Source organism: Nicotiana attenuata, chromosome 3 (genome assembly GCF_001879085.1).
Source record: "Nicotiana attenuata strain UT chromosome 3, NIATTr2, whole genome shotgun sequence".
NCBI lineage: Eukaryota > Viridiplantae > Streptophyta > Magnoliopsida > Solanales > Solanaceae > Nicotiana > Nicotiana attenuata.
Window position 1 is genome coordinate 32,092,547 of NC_031991.1, and position 21,416 is coordinate 32,113,962.

Consider the following 21,416-nt stretch of genomic DNA (forward strand, 5'->3'; position numbering starts at 1 on the left):
GATCTATTTTTGGAGGGGTTCTCAAATTCCCCTTTGTCCCCAAACCAAACCTGAATATCACCAGTCGATCTAAAAGAGGGTGCCGCAATACTACCGAAGTGATATCAACTTAATCACATTACCCCTTTTTTTGAAACCTATACTCTTGTCAAGTCACTTCCAAATAACAATACCCTTTCCTTAATCATCTGAGGCTACCCGCTGCCTAAGAGTGTTATGAATTTCCTCTCAGAGCTGAACTGAAACCTCATACATGCAAATCTCGATCCTCCACAACATACCGCATATACCATACCATCCAAGGATGACAGGAAAACTTTTATCTCCCTTCCGAGCCACGGACATCTACGCACTCAACTAGTCAAGAACTTCCATTGATCCCATCTAGAAGAAGAGTCATTACACATCCCATACCTCTCATATTCGTAGAAAATGCACCGCTCCAGCTACGGTAGACATCAATAAGAACCCTCCCAATTCCGTTTGCACAAATTAAACTGCCAGAACTGAATCCTTCTAACTAGACCAAGCTAAGCAAGCCATCAAAGCCCATGAGCATTGTTGCAAAATACCTGTAAGAACCCATTACCTCGAACACATGCAAAGAATTAATCATATCCTTACCATACTGATTCGGTCTACTATCAAACCATTCCATCTATCTGAATTTCCTTCTGGTTCATTTTCAACTTGATGCTCCCTCTTGCAGTAGTACCACAATCTCTCAATCCCAGGATCACTACACGAGACCCAAGCATAAGACCACACTGTCTAGGACCCATAAGCCACTGAATACTCTCTCAAATATTACCAGAAATATCACGCTCAGGAATACTTTAATCTGAAGAACCTCCTGCGAATTCGAATCTGTTACCTTTACTTTCCCGATACTGATACAAAGAACCCCATAATTAACATAGAAATACCATAAATCTGGACCTCCTCCAATGAAAACACAGTTCCTAACCACGCATGCAACTTTAAAATACCCGATTGTTTCCTGCAGAATCTTGAACACATTAGAACCATTCTCGAAAGTCATTCACTCTTATTCAAACTGCAATTACCTGACCTAGCGAACAGAACCACCCGTGCCTCATTGGCACTCCGACATCGCAGAATGAAATCCTCATCCCAATACAACCCAGCAACTTCCCACTCTATGAACCGAGCATTCTTTACCAATAACCACTTAAGACATCTCGTGATTTTTCTTACTCTATGAAGCATAATATAACCTCATCAACATTTTTCCTTTACTCGAACCATCCTCGGTCTCTATTTCCGCAAGCCATTACTGATTCACTCGCACGCCTCGGATTGGAACCAACATAGCACCTAACCGTGCAATCAACTAATCAACAGACTCCCCCACTTGGCTCAGAGCCATAGATCAAAATACACTCAATAACTCATAACACTTATACTCCATTGATGCCACAATACCATAGTGAGATTAAACTCAATCATTTATAAGTTTGTGAAAACACAGATCATCTAGTACTGTAAATCTTCTACAAATCTCGCATTCATCCCCCGCAACAGTTAAGCCCACTCTCTTAAGCGACCCGAAATTTCAAATTCCAACACGTACTTTTCAATTACACATGAGACCTTCTAAGATACATATAGGGATCACACCACTTCAGAACACTCCGCAGGAGATAACCCACCTGCTTCGCCTCAATATCACATTTCTGTATACCTTCCACCGTCATAAACTGTTCGTAGTCACTTAGTCTTCCTGAGTTTGAACTCATACCGCATCATGGATTTTACTTCACTCACGACCAGAAAACATGAAAATATCCTTCACACGCTCATAGCTCGGGGCTATGCCTCGAATCACGATGGAATTCAAACACCTAATAATGCTCTTATCATCCAGCAGACCTTCATCGTCACTTCCAAGTCACATAGATACATCTCGCAGTACTAATACACTCTTTACAAAGCTACCCAGCCTTCACTTCCACTAATAGGGACACTGCCGAACATATAAGTTCAAAGCACTTACTCACACAATCAGCACCTCAGTGTTCAAGCCGTAGGCAAAGATCCGGCCTCAAGTCCTCCAGACTAGCCTAACATCAAACTCACAGAGATCATAACTCACCCCTGGGTCGGGGAATCAGAAGCCGTCAAGACACATCTGATACTGAGCGCTCATGCGCGCTTACGAACGCGTGGAAGGAATTTCACGAGTTACTTTTCAAGCTTAATCAAGGACGCACGATAAGAATTCAAGGATGTGAAGTTTTCCTAAAGGTTCTGCAGCCTCTCGAGGATAAATACAGACGTCTCCGTACCGATCCGTGAGACTCTACTAACCCTGCTCATGACTCGTGAGACCTAGTAACCTAGGCTCTGATACCAACTTGTCACGACCCAAACCCCGATCCGGTCGTGATGGCGCCTCTCGTGAAGACAAGCCAGCCAACCAACCCATATTGCCTTTTCAAAAATAGTTAAACATGAATAATCAGTCTAAATATGATTTAATAATATTAATTAGCGGAAGTACAACCTAACAAAGCCCTAATCGGGGTGTCACAAGTCACGAGCATCTATAAGAGTGTAAATACAACTACAACGTCTAAAAATACACTAAACAGGAATAATGAACAACAGAGAGAGAAGTTGTGCTGCGAACGCTGGCAGTCACCCCGCTAAGCTCCTATAGCTCTGCCTCCAATCAGCCAAAACCTGCTACCGGGTGAATAAATACCTGCATCTGCACACGAGGTGTAGGGAGTAGTGTGAGTGCTTCAACCCAGTAAGTAATAAGAGTAAATAAAGACTGAGCAGTAGGAAACAATGAATCCACATTCGCCTTAGACTCAATAAACACCACAGGTTTTCAAATCATAATACGAGTCAACCTTTCCTTTTAAAACCCAACTTTTAGTAAAAATCATTTTTGAAATGCTTCCAGCAGTTTCAGTAGGGGTTCAATACCATTTAAAATAATAATAGAGATTAAAGAAATAATCGTCCCCTCGGGCAAAGCATAGTTCGTAAAACAGCCCCTCGGGTAATACAGTAATCCGAATACTTCATAACTTGAAAATCTCGGTGGAAATAACCAAATGCCAAATTAGTGATTAATTTCTGAACATCTCATAAACCCAGTTTAAATAAAAGTTGTTTTAAAATATTTGTTCAGCTTCCGACAGAGGCTCAATATAAAGATGAGTGAAAAGAGTCAATCAATCAACATATTCGATAGAAACTCACTCTAAAGAGAAGTGAAATCAATAAGTTCATAACAGACCTCTCAGGCAACATCACTCATATGCATGTCTATATCTATCGCCCCTCAAGCTAGCCTCTCTGCCCCTCGTGACTCATCTCTTACCAATTAATGCTCACACTCAGCACTCACACTCAATAGGTACCATATAGTAACCGCTGCAGCGTGCAGCCCGATCCATATATATATAATAACCGCTACGACGTGCAGCCCGATCCATATAACATCGACGGCGATCACTAGGGGTGTGCAGACTCCGGGAGGGGCCACTTACGGCCCAAACGCAATATTGCTGCGGCGTGCAGCCCGATCAATATATGTAACACTGCGGCGTGCAGCCCGATCCATATAAGCGTTGCTGCGGCGTGCAGCCCGATCCATATCTATAAATTTATATATACTTTGCTGCGGCGTGTAGCCCGATCCATAGATTTATAATCCTCACAACTAGGCCTTAGGCCTCCCTCAGTCATTAACATCACCATCAGACTCTCAGTCTATCTCAGTCGTCACTCTCACAATCAGAACCTCGGTCTATATCAGTAAAATAGGGAACTCAGCCCAAACAGTTTTCCGCATTTTTTTAAGAATATAATGATAGAGCCAGGTTTGAGAAATAAACAGATAAAAACATGACTGAGGATATACTTTCAACAAGTAGAGTGAGGAAAATCAGTCAAATGCCCCTAAGGGTCTCAGCAAGGCGGCACAAAGCCCCAAACATGGCATACAGCCCAAGGTATAATAACATCAAACAATTACCTATCAATTACTCATTAAAATAGTCATTCGGGATGGACTAGCTCACAATCCCCAGCGGTGCTCTACCCCACGCTCGTCATTTAGCGTGCAAGTCACCTCGAATTAACACAACGTTGTGTGATCCGGGGTTTCAAACCCTCAGGACAGTATTTACAATCATTACTTACCTCACGCCGGCCAAACTCTAGCTCGCTATGCCCTTGCCTCTCAAATCGGCCTCCTCGCACGACGAATCTGATCAAAACCACAATGAATACTTTACAATAGGCTAAGGGAACATAACCCAATCGAAAAGACTCAAAAAATATCGAAATTCACAAAATTTGCAAAACCCGAGCCCCGGGCCCACTTCTCAAAAATAAAAAATTTTAACATCATCGGATTCCTTATCTCGCCACGAGTCCATACATACCAAAAACTCCCAAATCCGAGCCCAAATAACCCATAAAATCCCATTTTAAAATACCAATTTCCAAGCCCTAGCTTTTCTCCCTTTTGATGAATTTCCGTGAATTTCTAGGTTAATTCTTCCATTAAATCATGAATTTAGGTCATAGAACTTACCTCCAATCACACCCGTCGAAATCACCTTCAATTCCCGGCCAAAAGCTCTCAAGGTTGTTCAAACATGGTGGAAAAATACCTTAGCTCACGGAACAAAAATGAAACCTTAAAACCCTTTTTCTGTCCAGGCCTTTTCGCTTCTGCGGCCCATACACCGCATCTGCGGTTTCTGCTTCAGCGCAATTCCACTGCTTCTGCGGAACTCTACTTAACCGCCTGGACCGATTCTGCGGTCTATATCCGCTTCTGCGGACGCCGCACATGCGGACCACCATCCTCTTCTGCGGAAGTCCTCAATGACCCAAAATTCGCACCTGCGACTCCCTTACCGCATCTGCGGACTCATCCATCCAAGCCAAATAACCGCACCTGCGAACCTCCCTTCCGCACCTGCGCAACCGCATCTGCGGTTCCTTTTCCGCAGATGCGGAAATACCAGAAGCCAGATACACCAGCAATCTCATAAGTCCAAAATTCATCCCGATAGCCATCCGAAATCACTCCGGGGCCCCCGGGACCTCAACCAAAAGCATCAACACCTCCTATAACACCACTCAAACTTGTTCCAATCATTAAAACACCTCAAACAACACCAAAACCATCAAATTACATCGAATTCAAGCCTAAGTTCTCCCAAAACTTTCGAAACACGCATTCGATCAAAAATCCAACCAAACGACGTCCGAATGACCTGAAAATTTACACACACATCCCAAATCACTTACCGAAGCTACAGCAACTCTCGTAATTCCATTCTGACCCTCGGATCAAAATCTCACCTATCAACCGGAATTCGCCAAAAACTAACTTCGCCAATTCAAGCCTAATTCTACACCGAACCTCCAAAATCACTTCTGATCATACTCCTAAGTCACAAATCATCTAACAAAGCTAACCAAATCATAAAAACTCCGATCCGAGCTCATATACAAATAAGTCAACTCTCGGTCAAACCCTTCAAATTCAAAGCTTTCCACTAAAACTGTTCTTTCAAATTCATTCCAAATCTTCCTGAAAACCAAAACCAACGATCTACATTAGTCATAATGCATAACAAGGGGCAAGTCATGTCTGAGAACTGGCGATCAAAGTGCAAAAGTTCAAAACGACCGGTCGGGTCGTTACATTGAACCTTTAGGATATGAATTGGAATTTTAGTTTATGAATTGGAATTTTAGGATATGACTTGAAATTTTAGGATATGAATTGAACCTTTAGGATATGACTTGAACCTTTAGGATATGACTTGAACCTTTAGGATATGAATTAGAATTTTAGTTTATGAATTGGAATTTTAGATTATAAATTAAAATTTTAGGATATGACTTGAAATTTTAGGATATGAATTGAAATTTTAGTTTAGGAATTGGAATTTTAGGATATGACATGAAATTTTAGGATATGACTTGAACCATTAGGATATGAATTGGAATTTTAGTTTATGAATTGGAATTTTAGGATATGACTTGAAATTTTAGGATATGAATTGAACCTTTAGGATATGACTTGAACCTTTAGGATATAAATTGGAATTTTAGTTTATGAATTGGAATTTTAGATTATAAATTGAGATTTTAGGATATGACTTGAAATTTTAGGATATGACTTGAACCTTTAGGATATGAATTGAACCTTTAGGATATGAATTGGAGTTTTAGTTTATGAATTGGAATTTTAGAATATGACTTGAAATTTTAGGATATGACTTGAACCTTTAGGATATGAATTGGAATTTTAGTTTATGAATTGGAATTTTAGGATATGGCTTGAAATTTTAGGATATGAATTGAACCTTTAGGATATGACTTGAACCTTTAGGATATGAATTGAACCTTTAGGATATGAATTGGAATTTTAGATTAGGACTTGGAATTTTTGGATATGAATTAAAATTTTGGTTTATGTATTAGAATTTTAGATTGCGGGAGGATTTTGTAGAAGGGGTTGATGACTTTATTAGACATGCAATGGAACTTTCACCAAGAATAACTAAGACACAGTACCTGGCAGAGTGTGCCTTTAACTGTTCTTCTCATTAGCGACAACGATAATGAGAAGGCAAGAACATGTGTTTCAAATAGTTATGGTTTAGGTAGGAGTTTAACATTTCCTAAGTAGATAAAAGAAGAGGTAATAGAGGAATTCTATACTTCATTTTCCAAGAGGAAAATGAGTTTAATTGGGAGTGACAAGGTTGTTGGTGATGGAATATTTTCCGTTGGTCATGGCAGTTCCCATAAAACGGGGATCATAAGACTCTATGATGACAAAGATTATAGAAAGTTTTGTTCTCAACTTTCTTCCAAGTCTAATCCGTACAAGCTTAATGCGATATTGGTGATATTTCTTCGGATTCAGACAATGATTTGACTGACAAAAGTACGGCAATGCTAATAAAAAGAATTAAAGGTAAAATATTTTTCAGCATCCTTCTCTACCAAGAAAAATGTTTTAGCTTTGATTCTTTTGATTAGCATTTCCATACTTTTGTTAGTCAAATCATTGTCTGAATCCGAAGAAATATCACCAATATCCCATTAATCTTGTACGGATCAAACTTGGAAGAAATTTGAGAACAAAACTTCCTATGATCTTTGTCATCATAGAGTCTTATGATCCCCGTTTTATGGGAACTGCCACGACCAACGGAAAACATTCCATCACCATCAACCTTGTCACTCCCAATTAAACTCCTTTTCCTCTTGGAAAATGAAGTAGAGAATTCCTCTATAATCTTTCTTTTATCTACTTAGGAAATGTTAAAATTCCTACCTACACCATCACTATTTGAAACACATGCCATTGCCTTCTCATCATCATTGTCGCTAACGAGAACAACAATTGATCAAAAGGCACACCCTGTCAGCTACTGTATCCAAGTTATTCTCTGTATCCAAGTTCATCCCGAGGATAATCACCAAAGCCACCAGACAACTTTATGATGCCAATGAAGCAAGATCATGAGCTATTCAATGAAACTCGTATTGTAAAGAAGAAGAAAGAGACTGACTCAGAAAGGTGGGTCGAGGGTTGAGCCTCGACTATACATGTAAGTTTTTTACTTTTCATTAAGTATTTTGATTTACTTTTATATAAATTTTAAAATATTAATTCAATATAATTTTTCTTATAGGTTCGCTTCACAGCTGATGTGGGGGAATTCATACGCAGTCAGCCACCTAATGAGTCGGTCTAGGCAATCCAACTTTTGGACGAGGATGCTGAAAGAACAATCCTTGAGTACTTTAGATATATACTTTGAACTAGACAATAGAACTAGTTTTCGAATGAGCTTGTAATAAGCGTTAACTTAGTTTTGTTAGCTTAATGTTTTAGTTCTATTGATCTTTATATTTTGTTTCTTTTTAGTGTTGTTGTTGTTGTTGGCATAAAATGCCTGTTTAGGATATTTGGTATAAGCTGGCAGGTGGTGTAGCAGCCAAAACAGGCAGTTTCTGCCAAATATATACCAAGAAAAGCGACCAACATTGGTCTCAAGTTGGTTGCTTTTCACTTAAATAAAAACAATTTTATGGGCAGTAGCGACCAGTCTTGGTCGCTATTCTATTTTAAAAAAATAATTTCTGGTAATTTTGCGACCAGCGTTGGTCGCTTATAGTTGAAAAAAATTAATTCTTGCCATTGGCGACCAATTTTGGTCGCAAATTTAAATAAAAAATTATAAAAATTATTAATATAGTGACCAAAGTTGGTCGCTTCCTATGATTAACAATAAATAAAAATAAAACGTTATTTATATCTGGAGACCAACTTTGGTCGCCAAATTTATAATATTAAAATATTTGAGCGATCAAAGTTGGTCGCTATATGCTTTGCCCGGAAAATTTGGTCCTTTTACCTGAGAGACCAAAGTTGGTCGCTAATTAGCGACCAACTTTGGTCCCTAAGGTAAAGGGACCACCTTAATATCGACCAGGCGTTTTTGGATGCTTTTTGGCAACTAGCAACCAACGTTGGTCGCTTTTTGTGGTCGCCAAATCCCGAATTTCTAGTAGTGTCTCTTTCCCTCTCTTTCTGTTCGAGAAAGATTCAATCTTTTTTGTAGTTGTATAGACACTTTTTTTTGTTAAATCTTGAACGTAAAATAAACTTATCATACATCTTCCATGTTTACACTTCATAAGTTGGGTATTTTTGTAGAATTCTTGATTACGTTCAATGTCTTGATCACGATGAAGTCCTTAGTGTTCTTCAAGGTGTCGAGAGCACTGACCTTTTCTTTGTTATGTGGAGATAGGTTGTGTGATAACTGTACAAAATATTCTTACTCAGTTATCATCATATTCTCAAATACATGAGTTATTGTCCTTGGTACCTCTAAAACCTGGAAAGAAAAGCAAACATTAACATTTGACTCTCATTGACCATTTGACTGGTCTAACTTACTTCTTATGAAGTTATTGAGGGAGGAGGAAGAGTTTGATTTAGTGTTGATGTATAGAAAGATAAATAATTTTGGTGCAATGAGAGAGATGATAGTTTAATGAGTGAGGTTCCATTTTATGATCTAGATTGAAAATCAATTCCATGATGTAAGATTGGGAATCAGCTAATGCATGGATGGCTAACTTGAACTATTTATCGATGTTCGGTTTTACTAGAACAATGTGGAGTTTTAAGAAGTCAGCTGTTGTATGGTGAGTCATATAGTGGTTAGACGTTTCAAAATGTAGAACTTTGTGGCTATTTTGTTGGTTATTCCTGCTTTTTATGTATTTCTCCATTAGATTCCTATTATTATTTATTAATAATATTGCACATTTGTGCATATGAGTTTTTCTGCAATACTTTTAATTGAATTTGAAAAGAGTAATTAAAATATATAATGTGGATGGTTTCTTAAACTTGATGGTTTCTCTTGCTGGAGAAATCTCTAAAGAAAGTGATATTAATCAAGTACCAATAAAGCTACATGAGTATGCAATAGCTATATAGTCATAAATTTAACACTTTCTCCCACAATTTCTCCTTCAAACCATTGTGTTGTCATAGTCATTATACGGTTCGTGAATATGAGTTATTGTGGCCACTTTAGCTTATCTCTTGTCATGATTATGGTATATGTCATTAAACTATTTTTTATGCCTGTGGAGGTATTTAAGGAAATTAAGTTGATCAAGGTTTTATTTTCATCTTGCACTTGCATTTACCCTATCCTACACCTTTATTATGGTAGTCTTAGTTTTTCATATTTGGCCTGTGTACTTTGATAATTCTACAATTGTAATTTATGCTAATTCTGTTTTTCCAGATTGGAATATGATGAGACTATTGGAGCATGTGGTATTTTTAGAGGGAGTGAGCTATACTTGATAAGGAATTATTACACGTTAAAGCTTTTGATAATGTATATAAAATATTCTTTTAAAGAAAAAAAATAGTGTGACAAGATATCTTATACTTGTTTGAGTATGTTCATCTAGCTTTTTATCGTTTTCCAATAGGCGTAATACATACGGAGACACCTAAAGTTGGCACGATCTTTCACTTAGACACTTAAACTAGGACTCTTTCCACTTAGACACGTTTCTTAGGCAATTCTCATACCAATTAGACACGTTTTTTGCTGGTGGCATATAGCGTGACTTCAAACCTATTTAGGCGCGTGAAGGCTGAAAATTGGAGATTTTTCCTTTCCCAATTAGACAAATAACGGTAACATCCATTGTCAATTATTATTTAAACCCTAATCCCTTTCCCAATTCTTAAAAGCCCTATTTGTTCGCTTCTCTTCTTCTCAGATTTCTCCAGCAATTCTCCTTCAATTCTTGTCAATTCTTTTCTTTTCTTTTCTTCTCTTCTTTCTCTCGTTTGTATTCTCTTCTTGGTATCAATTAATTTCTTCTCTTCTCTTCTTCCTCTCATTTTTTTTGTTGCCGTGTTTATGAATGTCGAACTTATCGGAATCGACGAACTCTTCAATGTCATTTTGCGCTGCCGCTCGAATCTGTAAGTGTAGTGTTTCTCCAAAGTTGAATACTTCTTGGACCCAATTAAACCCAGGTCGTAGGTTTTTTGCTTGCAAAATCGGAAAGGTAAATAGTTTGTTCATAATTTGTAAATTCTGTTTTATGAATTATTTTCTTTGATAAAAATTGATTAAAAGTATTTTGTGATATTTGTAGAAAAAGGGTGGATGTGATTATTTCTGTTGGTATGACGATGAGATGCCTACTCAAGCGAAGAATGTAATTTGGGGTTTGTTAAAGAGAGTCAAAGCTTTTGAAGAGGAGAAAGTTCGAGCAAAAAGAAGACGGATCGTTTTGACGATTGTTGTTGCATTGTTGGTCGTTTTATGAAAACTGTATGACTGATGTACTTTGGTTGTTGTAGGTGTTGTTGGTTTTGTAGGTGTTGTTGGTTGGTAGGTGTTGTTGATTAATATGTAATGTTGGTGGTGTTGCTTTAAACAATATTCAGCTGAATTTTGTTATAAAATTATGAATTTTGTTATAAACTTCTAAATTTTGAATCTGCCGTTGTAATATACTGTTGTAAATGTTGAATCTGCTGTTCAAAATTCAGAACATATAGATTGAAATTGCTGCTATATAGACTAATTATTCAGAACATAGAGTAACTATTCTGCCAAGACAAACAAAATAAGGCTGAAGTTGCTGCTACGTAACATATATCCAAAACAGAACATTAACATTACATAACATTCTTCTGATTCACTACTCTCAACATCTGATTGCACTCCATCTTCATTAACATTATGGTCTGGTGGTTCATCTCCATCAGCAGCATTTACAGTTGGTTCAGAAGAATTGTGAGTTGGTTCAGCATCATTCAAAGTTGGTTCAATAGGCGGCTCAATAGGTGGTTCAGCAGCATTTTGAGTTGGTTCAATAGGCGGCTCAATAGGTGGTTCAGCAGCATTTTGAGTTGGTTCAGTAGGCGGCTCAATAGGTTCTTCAGTATTTGTATTACTCCCAGGTGTTGCCCTAGCTTTTAAATTGGTCATTACCAGCCCCACCTTCTTCTGCCCCACATAAAAGACCAACATTTTCTTCGACTACTTCAGGCTGACTCACCCCATGACGCAAATAAACATCCAAAATATCACCATGTTTTAAATCTTTCACAAATTCATATAACTGAAAATCAGAAAAGACTTTGATAAAATCACCATCTTTTTCCTTTTGACAATAAAACCCTTCGACAGCTGCATACCCAAGGTCTTTAGCATAAGAAGACAACTCGACAACACTAAAATGGTCTTTATCGATAGCAACAGCAAAGGCATCTAATTCCCCTTTGTATATTGGGACAGGTTGCTCGATAAATGTACCCCCGTGGTGAAAGCGAGTTAAAATATAGTCATCCTCCATAATATTCCCTTACATAAGATGACAAGGGACCAGCACAAAGGAAAACCCCAAAAAAACCCTAGTTTTATCGAGAACTTACAAATAAAAAGCCCTAGCTGTAGCAATAGAAAATAAGGAGAAATTGGACCTTAAAGCTTTGTAAATATGGTGACAAATTAGTGGAAATAGTAGATTCCAACACCATTGACCAAAAGAAGAAGAAGCTTAACAGTGGTCGGAGATTCTTCGTTTTCATCGATGTTAAATGGAACGGTGGTAATAAGTTTAGATCGTTTGTTTAGGGCTAGTTATTTGTATTTTAGTGGAAATAACACTATATATCTGAGGTGGACAGTGAGGTGGACAAAAAATGATGTGGCACGATTTATAATGGTTACTTTTGCCACGTAGACGGAGATTGCAGAACACGCGCTTAGTTAATTAATAAGCCAGCAAAAAACGTGTCTAATTGGTATGAGAATTGCCTAAGAAACGTGTCTAAGTGGAAAGAGTCCTAGTTTAAGTGTCTAAGTGAAAGATGGTGCCAACTTTAGGTGTCTCCGTATGTATTACGCCTTTCCCAATATGGTGTGGTCAGCATTCTTAGGCAGATGCAGAGGACCAGCCTAGACCTACTTGATCTTATACTTCCCGCTTGAAAGGTCATGTTCTTATACTTTTCCATTATAGTTCATTATTTTTTCTGGTACAAGAAAAATTATTAGTATCTGAGTAAGAACATGACTAAATAACGATAAGTGTGAATTCCAGATGCAGTTGAGAAAATTGATGTACAAAGCTTGGGCCCGTGCTCAGCACGGGCAATCCTCATCTAGTATATATATATATATATATTAGTTTTGCATCACTTGACATTATTATCAGCATCAGTTTTACTTAAAATTAGAGTGCACCCATGGTCTTCAAATCCTAGATCCAGCTCTGGTTTGGTTTGACTTATACATTTAAAAATTCTGCACCATTAGTTTGGTTGTAATTGAAAGATCCAAACCAACCCAACCCAACTTATATGCACCCCTATCTAATAGGATAAAATATTTTTCTACTGAGCAGTGCATAAAAGCTAAATACTCTGAAATCTTAGTACTCATATCCTCCCTTGTACAACTTCTTTTTTTATTTTTATTTTTACGTTTTAATTCCTTCAACATTTTGGATAACCCATATGGATATCTTCCTTTTGTTTACGTGGGCTATGTATCATATTTTCAATAATTTGTGGAAATACGATCTTAATTGGAGTACAATTCAATGTCAATTAGTCACGGCACTTGAACTTTTTGTACTTACTATATTACGTTAGTCTAATAGCCTTTGCCAGTTCTTTAACGAAACATATTCTTTAGCTGTCCAGCTATAAATATCTGGAACATAATTGGAGTTTTTTTTCCAGTTTTTTTCAATCAGTCAATTAGTTACAGTTTCCTTTTATTGGTTTAATTTCAGATCAAAGTTATTTGACCAATGGCCATTTAGACACCACTATAGATTGGATACCCGGCATGGAAGGCATCCGTCATAAAAATCTTCCAAGCTTCGTTAGAGCCACAGTCGATGAACCTAGCTGTATGGGTCAAAATAATACTGCAAGAAGGATCCGCAAATCATAATTTAAAGACGGTCATGAATTCATAATAGCCGAGGTCGAGGAGTCGAAGAGAGTCACGGTCGAGGTGTTGACGGAAATCACGGTCAAAGAGTCGAGGAGGGTCGTGGTCGAACATTGACGATAGCTGTAACATCTAGTTTTCAAAATGAAATTAGAAAGGGAGTACTACTAGAATATTCCCTACATTTGTACTATAAAGATTTTTTCAGAAAAAGATCCAATATAAATAGAAGGAAAAGAGAGAGAGAAGGTACGTGAGACCCATTTGTAAGAACTCATTTTTGAAAAATTATTCTTTTTCTCTCTTACTAAAAAACATGCTTTACCTATTCATGAAGATCCTCACCAAAATTATTGGAGATTTTTCCACCGGATCCAAGAGCGATTCGAATATTCAAGAACTCATTTGTCAATCATCATTGTCCGAGCACTACTGGAAAATTAGCCTATTGCAACAGCAATAAAACCGTTGCAACAGAGAGGTAAACCGTTGCCATAGAGGTATTGGAACGGTATAGCAACCGTTACATACGCTGTCGTGCCAGTAGATCTAGAGTAACGGTTCTTGCAAAGGTTATCCAAACCGTTGCCTAAGGTATATCTATCGCAACGGTTGTTCCTCTGCCCGAAGCAAGGAGTATTTCTTTCCAGTTGTAACGGTTAAAAACCGTTGCCATATAGTCTATAGCAACGGTTGGCAGCCGTTACCATGTAATATGTTGCAACGGTTATGTAAGCTATTGCAACGTTTATTTATAAATATTCTAACGGTTTCATTAGGCTACTGTAACGGTTTTATTTCTTTTGCAACGGTTTTAACTACCTATTGTGTCAGTTTGTTGCATATTTTGGAACGATTTGTAAGACCTAATGGAACGGTTTTGAATACCTATTGGAACGGTTCTTGTAGACTATTTTGGAGCAATTTGCCATACCTATTGGAACGGTTTGCAAGACCTATTGGAACGGTTCTATTAGGCTATTATGCCCTGGCTGTAAATGAATATTTAGATATATAAAATTTGTAATAACCTGAAATTTATATAAATAAAAAGATAAAACACTTCATAATCTATATTATCTCCATAAAACTAAAATATTTTAACCCAATCACATAAGTTTTACATCAACGCTTACTCCATAAACCCAAAATATTTTAACCCAATCACATAAGTTTTACATCAACACTTCAAGAGTTAGTTCAAATGTTGATAACAAAAGATTCCTAGAACATGCACAACAATTCAAAGTTCTTAAGTAAGGTCTAGATCTTCACAATCTCCATCTTCCCTTTCTTCAATTGCTCCACCTACAAAAGAGGATAAATAAAGTCATTATCCTTCATGAGTTGGTTTATCATTATAAGAATGGGTATGGTCCATAAACAATGCATAAAGCACAAAGTTTTCAAATGTACTAGAATGTCGATCTCTAAGTCTTCAGTTCTTTTTGCTAGGATGAAACAATCTTATATCCAGTAAAAATCTTACAGCAAAAGGTTTTTCAAAAACAAGTCAGAGATAACAACAAGTAAATGGTTGTCTTTAAATCCGTGTAAGAATGCAAAAGACTTTGTACTCCCAAAGCCTCCAGAAGTAGTAGCTAACCAGGTAAGAGATGAAGCACAACAATGTTATACCCAATGGGCACTTCAAGAAGCATTGGCAAAACTATGTAAGGACATGGTTAAACCAGCCAGCTAGGAAAACAAGGAGAAAATTTAGTTGTAAATCTGTTTGGAATTGCATTAGAACTTATCAGAATAACTCTTTAGTCAACAAGATGATTTGACACAAGAAATTTCCCTTTAAATTTTCCTTTTTTCTTGTGGAGATTATCCAGACATAAGATTACAGTGGGATACTAACATGAGCAGGTTTGGGATCCCCCTACCATCTATTTGTTCTTGCTGTACCAATCATAAACAAGAATTATCCCAGCAATCAATGAACACCTCATTTTAGTTACTCATAAGCAATTTCCTAAAATAACTTCTAAGGATGTCATGAATATGGCAAAACATCATTTCTCCACTACAGCAGTGAAATGGAAGCTTCCCAGAATTGGTTTTGCTAAGCTGAATTCAGAATGGGATTGTTTGGGATGATCAAGGCAAAACTATGTAAAGACTTGGTTCAACCAGCCAGCTAGGAAAACAAGGAGACGTGCTGCGTCTAGACAGCAGAAGGCTATGAAGATCTTCCCTAGGCCAACTGCGGGATCACTTTATTTGATTTTTTCTTAAGTTAAAAAGTGATGTTTGATTTATTTATCTTCAGACAACAGCTATACAATTTTCCTAACATGTTCTCTAGCGGTTTGAATTTGAACCATCACATTCATGTGTATTTTATGGATTTTTTTGACAGATATGCAAGGAATTGACAGAAAATAGAGGTTGTTTTTAGATGATAACCACTGCTTGCAGCTTGTGAAGGCTGCATTTAAGCATGTTGATAAGTTTTCAGTTCATTTTCAATTACTCTTTCATTGAAAAGTGGATTTTTTACAATATACTATATCATATGCCACATATTAAGCCTGATGTATGTCAACAACAACATGAAGAGCATTGTTTTTACAGCGTAGATTTGCATCCAAGATTTACTAGAAAAGGCAAATTTTGCATCCTTTTGAAGAATGCCCTTATAAATCTTTCTTGGGACTAATGTAACAAAGGAAAAACGAGAGAAGAGTTAACAGAAGCTCAACCATAGCTAGTTGACAGAAGCCTTCGATCTAGAGAGTCTACTATGAGGATTTAGAAAGAAAAGAAAAAAAGCAAATGGTAAGCAATTGAAACAAATGGTCACCAGTAAAGTATTGAGTTGAGCCCAACTAGTTTGTAACTGAAACGTAGTTGACTGATTAATTGATTTAGGTTCCAAAGATACAAAAATCAGCCAGCCACACAATAGATGTTGCTTTTGCCAATCAATAGATGGCTTTGTACAGAAAACCAAGATAAAGAGGAAGCAACATGTGTGAGGAAGCAACATGTGTTGATATTATAAGCCAATTATTCTCTTTATAAAAGGTTATAGCTAAGCGGAATAAGTTTAAGTGAAATTTAAAAGACAAGCAGAAGGAGGAGAAGAAGAAATCAAGAAACAAACAAAGATAGACGTACTGACCTTGATTATTACTCCCAGTAGATAGGCGATTTATTAGTTGCACAGCAGCTTGTTGGGCAGAGGAAGCTTCTCCAGGTGAACGAGCATTGAAACCTAGCATGCTGGGATCAACCCGTAAATCTGGATTCAGATGCTTAAGTTATGAAATGATTTTAACTGCAACTAGTAGTTCCATGGCATCTTTTTGTGCATTGAACTTTTCCTGCAATCTTTGCTGCATCCTTTCTTCCATTTCCTCCAATTTTTGCTGCATCACCTCATCAGTAGAACTTGAGGGTCCCAAATCTCTCACTTTTCTTTTTAAGGAAGTCTGGGTAAGCCCACGTCCATACAATCTTAGGCGACCTGGATGCTCAGGTCCCATGACTGATGCAAATGCATCAACCGATTGACTGCCATCTTCACTTTCTTGTGTTGATTGTAGTCTTTCCATTTCAGCCTACAAGACCAAATTGAGTCATTATTAAATCAGAAAGTATATGACACTAAGTCAATAACTAAGAACGGGCAAATGATAACAACAAACTTTAAATTAATAACTCGTACAATTTTATTAAGAGTATCTGCATACGAGGCCTTGTATACTCGATCAACTTTTCTTTTTCTCGTAGCCACAAAGAGGTCCTTGCTTGATAGAGGCTCAGAAGTTTCTTTCTTTTTTTCCTGATTATATAAAAAGTGGTATAAAAATATATTGGACTAAAGTTAATAATTTTATATTTAAAAGAATAATAATAAGAAAAAAAATATCAAACCTCGCATATTCGAGCAAAACTTCTTTTGGCCAGCAGTGTGTGGATATTTTAACTTTTTGCGATTCTCGGTATTGGTTTGGGACATTTTCTGCAAATCGGCCAATAAATATAAAGTTGTCAAGTTCAGTTGTCCCAACAGATTCAAATGAAGCTTAAATTTTGCACTAGGTTATGTAACCTAAGTGCATTTGATGTATAAAAATAATAATGTGATTTCTAACTAAACACAAACCAGACATTCTTAGCAAATCATGGGACAGTACTTAGTTTTACCTTGTAGGCATCAGAGTTCCAATAATTAAGAAGATCCCTAAATTGAGATTCAGGAACATCAACCGGCCTTTTCTCCATTCGAATGCCTTTGTAAGAGGAAGGCAAATTATTGATGCTGCTATGGTAGCTAATGAGTGTCTTGAATATCTATTCAAGAGGAAGATTAAAGGGGTGGCCTGCAAACTTGATGTGGAAAAGGCTTATGATCATGTAAATTGGTCATGTTTGTTGAATCTGATGAAACAAATGAATTTTGGGGAAAGATGGATTGGGTGGATAAAATTCTGTATATCTTCAGTTAGCTTCTCAGTTTTAATTGATGGGAGTCCACATGGATACTTTAATTCTCATAAGGGGCTAAGAAAGGGGGATCCACTATACCCCTATTTATTTTTGTTGGTGATGGAAATCTTTAGCAGAATGTTGTTAAAAGCTGAAAAGTTAGGGTGGATTAGAGGATTGAAAATTAGAAAAAATGAAGGGGAAGAACTGTATGTCTCACACATACTCTATGCTGATGATACATTGATATTATGTGAAGCTGAAAAAGAGCAACTCTTACACCTCAGAGGAGTACTACCAGCTTTTGAAGCTGTCTCAGGACTGAAAGTGAACTTGACAAAGAGTAATGTGTTTAGTATTAATGCNGTGGCTCAGGTACTGGGACTGCTGATGGACGGGGGATGGGGTACCCCCGAATAACAAGTCTAACGGCATCTGATCCTCCATTAGCTTGTCCACATCTGCTCGTAGTACCTTTACTGACTCCTTCGATGCCCTGGACTTCCTCATTTTCTTGTGCTCACGAGCCAATTTCTCCAAGGCTGTGCTGTGTGCCCCAACCGCCTTAGTCAAGGCATTCTGAGTCTCAAGTATCTTCTTCTGATTGTCCAGGAGCATCTGCAGTGTTTCCTCAATAGACGGAGGACCCTGGACAGTGGCCGGGGTAGACTGGGCCTCAACTGAAGTGGCTAATGTGGACAACTTGGATGTCGCTATGGACATCCAGTTGTTCAAACTGGCCAATGTCATGGCTAGCTGCTGGGCTGTCAATGGGTTGGTCCGGGAAACAGGAACTGTAGGGCCAGCTGAAGAACTAGGGCCTACAGAAGAGGAGGGCCTATTAACTGGGACAGACACAACTGGAACGGAGGGAAGCTCTATAGAAGGCTCGACCTCAACCGGCTCCTCAGACTGGCCGGTCGGGGCAGAGGTGGATGACTTGGTTTTCTTGTCCCCCTTTGGGTTGTCTGGGCCCTGAATACTGAACCAGGAGAAAGAGGCAATTGGGCGCACTGCCACATCATAATGCATTTTCTTCACCTTCAAGTCCCTAAAATACAGTGTCAGGGTGTTTGGGAAAGGGTAGTTCCACGTACTGTCAATCCCCATAGCAGTAATCCCCCCTGTACATAATATTCCCCACATTGATAGGGAATCCAGCCATGATGGAAGCAATGAGCACAGCCCGGGGGAGAGGGACGGTCTGGTCATGTGAAGTGGGATCCAACCTATTGCAAACAAAGGTGAGCCACCCTCGCGCCTCAAAGTTCATGTTTTTCCATAAGATTTTTACCCCTGCCTATACCCAATCTGGAACAACACCCGGATGTGCCAAGAACTCGGCCAACCATGGGCGAACCTCCTCCTTCATTGCCAATTTCTCCAAGTATTGGGTCTCGTCTTCATCCTTGAAACCCAAATAATCATTAAACGCTTTGCCCGAAAATACAACATTCTTGTCCCTCACTTTGGTCACAGTGGAGTTCTTTTTGGTGTAGGCTACGTTGGTGTAGAACTCCTTGACCATGTGTTCATTTGCATTTATCAACCCGTCACTGAAGTGGTCCCACCCGCTTCTAGTTTGAAATTGTTCATGAACTCTGGGTAGAAGTGGCAATAAGTCCTTGGTTATGATACACCTCTCGGGGATGAGCTGAAGTCATCCATGAATACCTCTAAGATATCCTCCACCATGTCGGTGAAGATTGCCATCATGCATCTTTGAAAAGTCGCTGGGGCATTACATAATCCAAATGGCATTCTCGAGAAAGTGAACGTGCCATAAGGACATGTAAAGGTTGTCTTCTCCTGATCCTCTGGGGCAATGAGAATTTGATTATACCCCGAGTAGCCATCTAGAAAACAATAAAAGGCCCGGCCCGCAAGACGATCAAGCATTTGGTCCAAGAATGGTAGTGGGAAATGATCTTTTCTTGTCACCTTGTTCAGCTTTCTATAGTCCATACACACTCTCCAACCCGTAACTGTCCGAGTAGGAATCAACTCATTGTTGGCATTGGTCACTACCGTCATTCCACCCTTCTTTGGCACACATTGGACCGGAGAGGTCCATGAACTGTCCGAGATCGGGTAAACCACACCGGCGTCAAGCCACTTGATAACCTCCTTCTTTACCACTTCTTGCATCACCTCATTGAGTCTCCTTTGATGTTCAAGAGATGGCCGTGCATCCTCCTCCAAAATGATCTTATGCATGCAAAATGCGGGGCTTATTCCCCTGATGTCCGCCAAAGTCCATCCTATTGCCCTTTTTCGCTTTTGGAGCACCTCCACAGTGGCCTCAACCTGCAAGTTAGTAAGGCAAGAAGAAAGAATAACTGGAAGAGTAGAATTAGAGCCCAAGAATTCATACCTGAGGTGTGGAGGAAGTGGTTTTAACTCCAACACCGGTGGCTCCTCAATTGATGGCTTGGTTGGCGGAGTTTTGCGATTTTCAAGATCCAAAGATAGTTTCCTAGGCTCATATGAATATGAACCCATTCCATGCAATGCATTCACGCACTCCACTCTACTGGCATCATCATTGGCATCCATGTTAAGAAGCACGGCTTCAAGAGGGTCTTCAACATTGATCAAGGCACTTGTGTCATCCACTATCACCGCCGTGACAATGTCCACAAATGAACACACCTCCGTACTATTGGGTTGCCTCATTGACTTGCACACATGAAATACCACCTTTTCATCTCCCACACGGAATGTTAACTCCCCTGCTTCCACATCAACCAATGCCTTCCCCGTAGCTAGGAAAGGTCTTCCAAGAATGATAGGCACTTCGAAATCCACTTCGCAATCCAATATGACAAAGTCGGCCGGCAATATGAATTTGTCCACCCGGACAAGCACATCATCGATTATACCTAGAGGTCTCTTCATCGACCGGTCCGCCATTTGAAGTCTCATGGAGGTTGGCCTAGGTTGCCCAATTCCCAAAGTCTTGAAGACTGAGTACGGCATCAGATTAATGCTAGCCCCCAAGTCACATAGGGCCTTAGCAAAGTCCGCACTTCCGATAGTGCAAGGAATAGTGAAAGCACCAGGGTCCTCAAGTTTCGGGGCCATAGAATGCACAATCGCACTAACTTGGTGCGTCATCTTTATTGTTTCACACTCCATAGAACACTTCTTGGTGACTAAATCCTTCATAAATTTTGCATACCCAGGCATTTGTTCAAGTTCCTCCACTAAAAGGACATTGATTGTGAGGCTCTTCATCATGTCTATGAATTTCTTGAACTGATTGTCGCTCTTTTGCTTTGCTAACCGCTGAGGATATGGTGGAGGTGGTCTAGGCAAGGGTGCCTTTGCCTTGGGCACCGCCGGCTCGTGTATATCAATGATGTGTTCCCTAGACGGGTTCACGGTCTCTTGAGTCTGTACCCCGACCTTATCATCAATATCGATCCG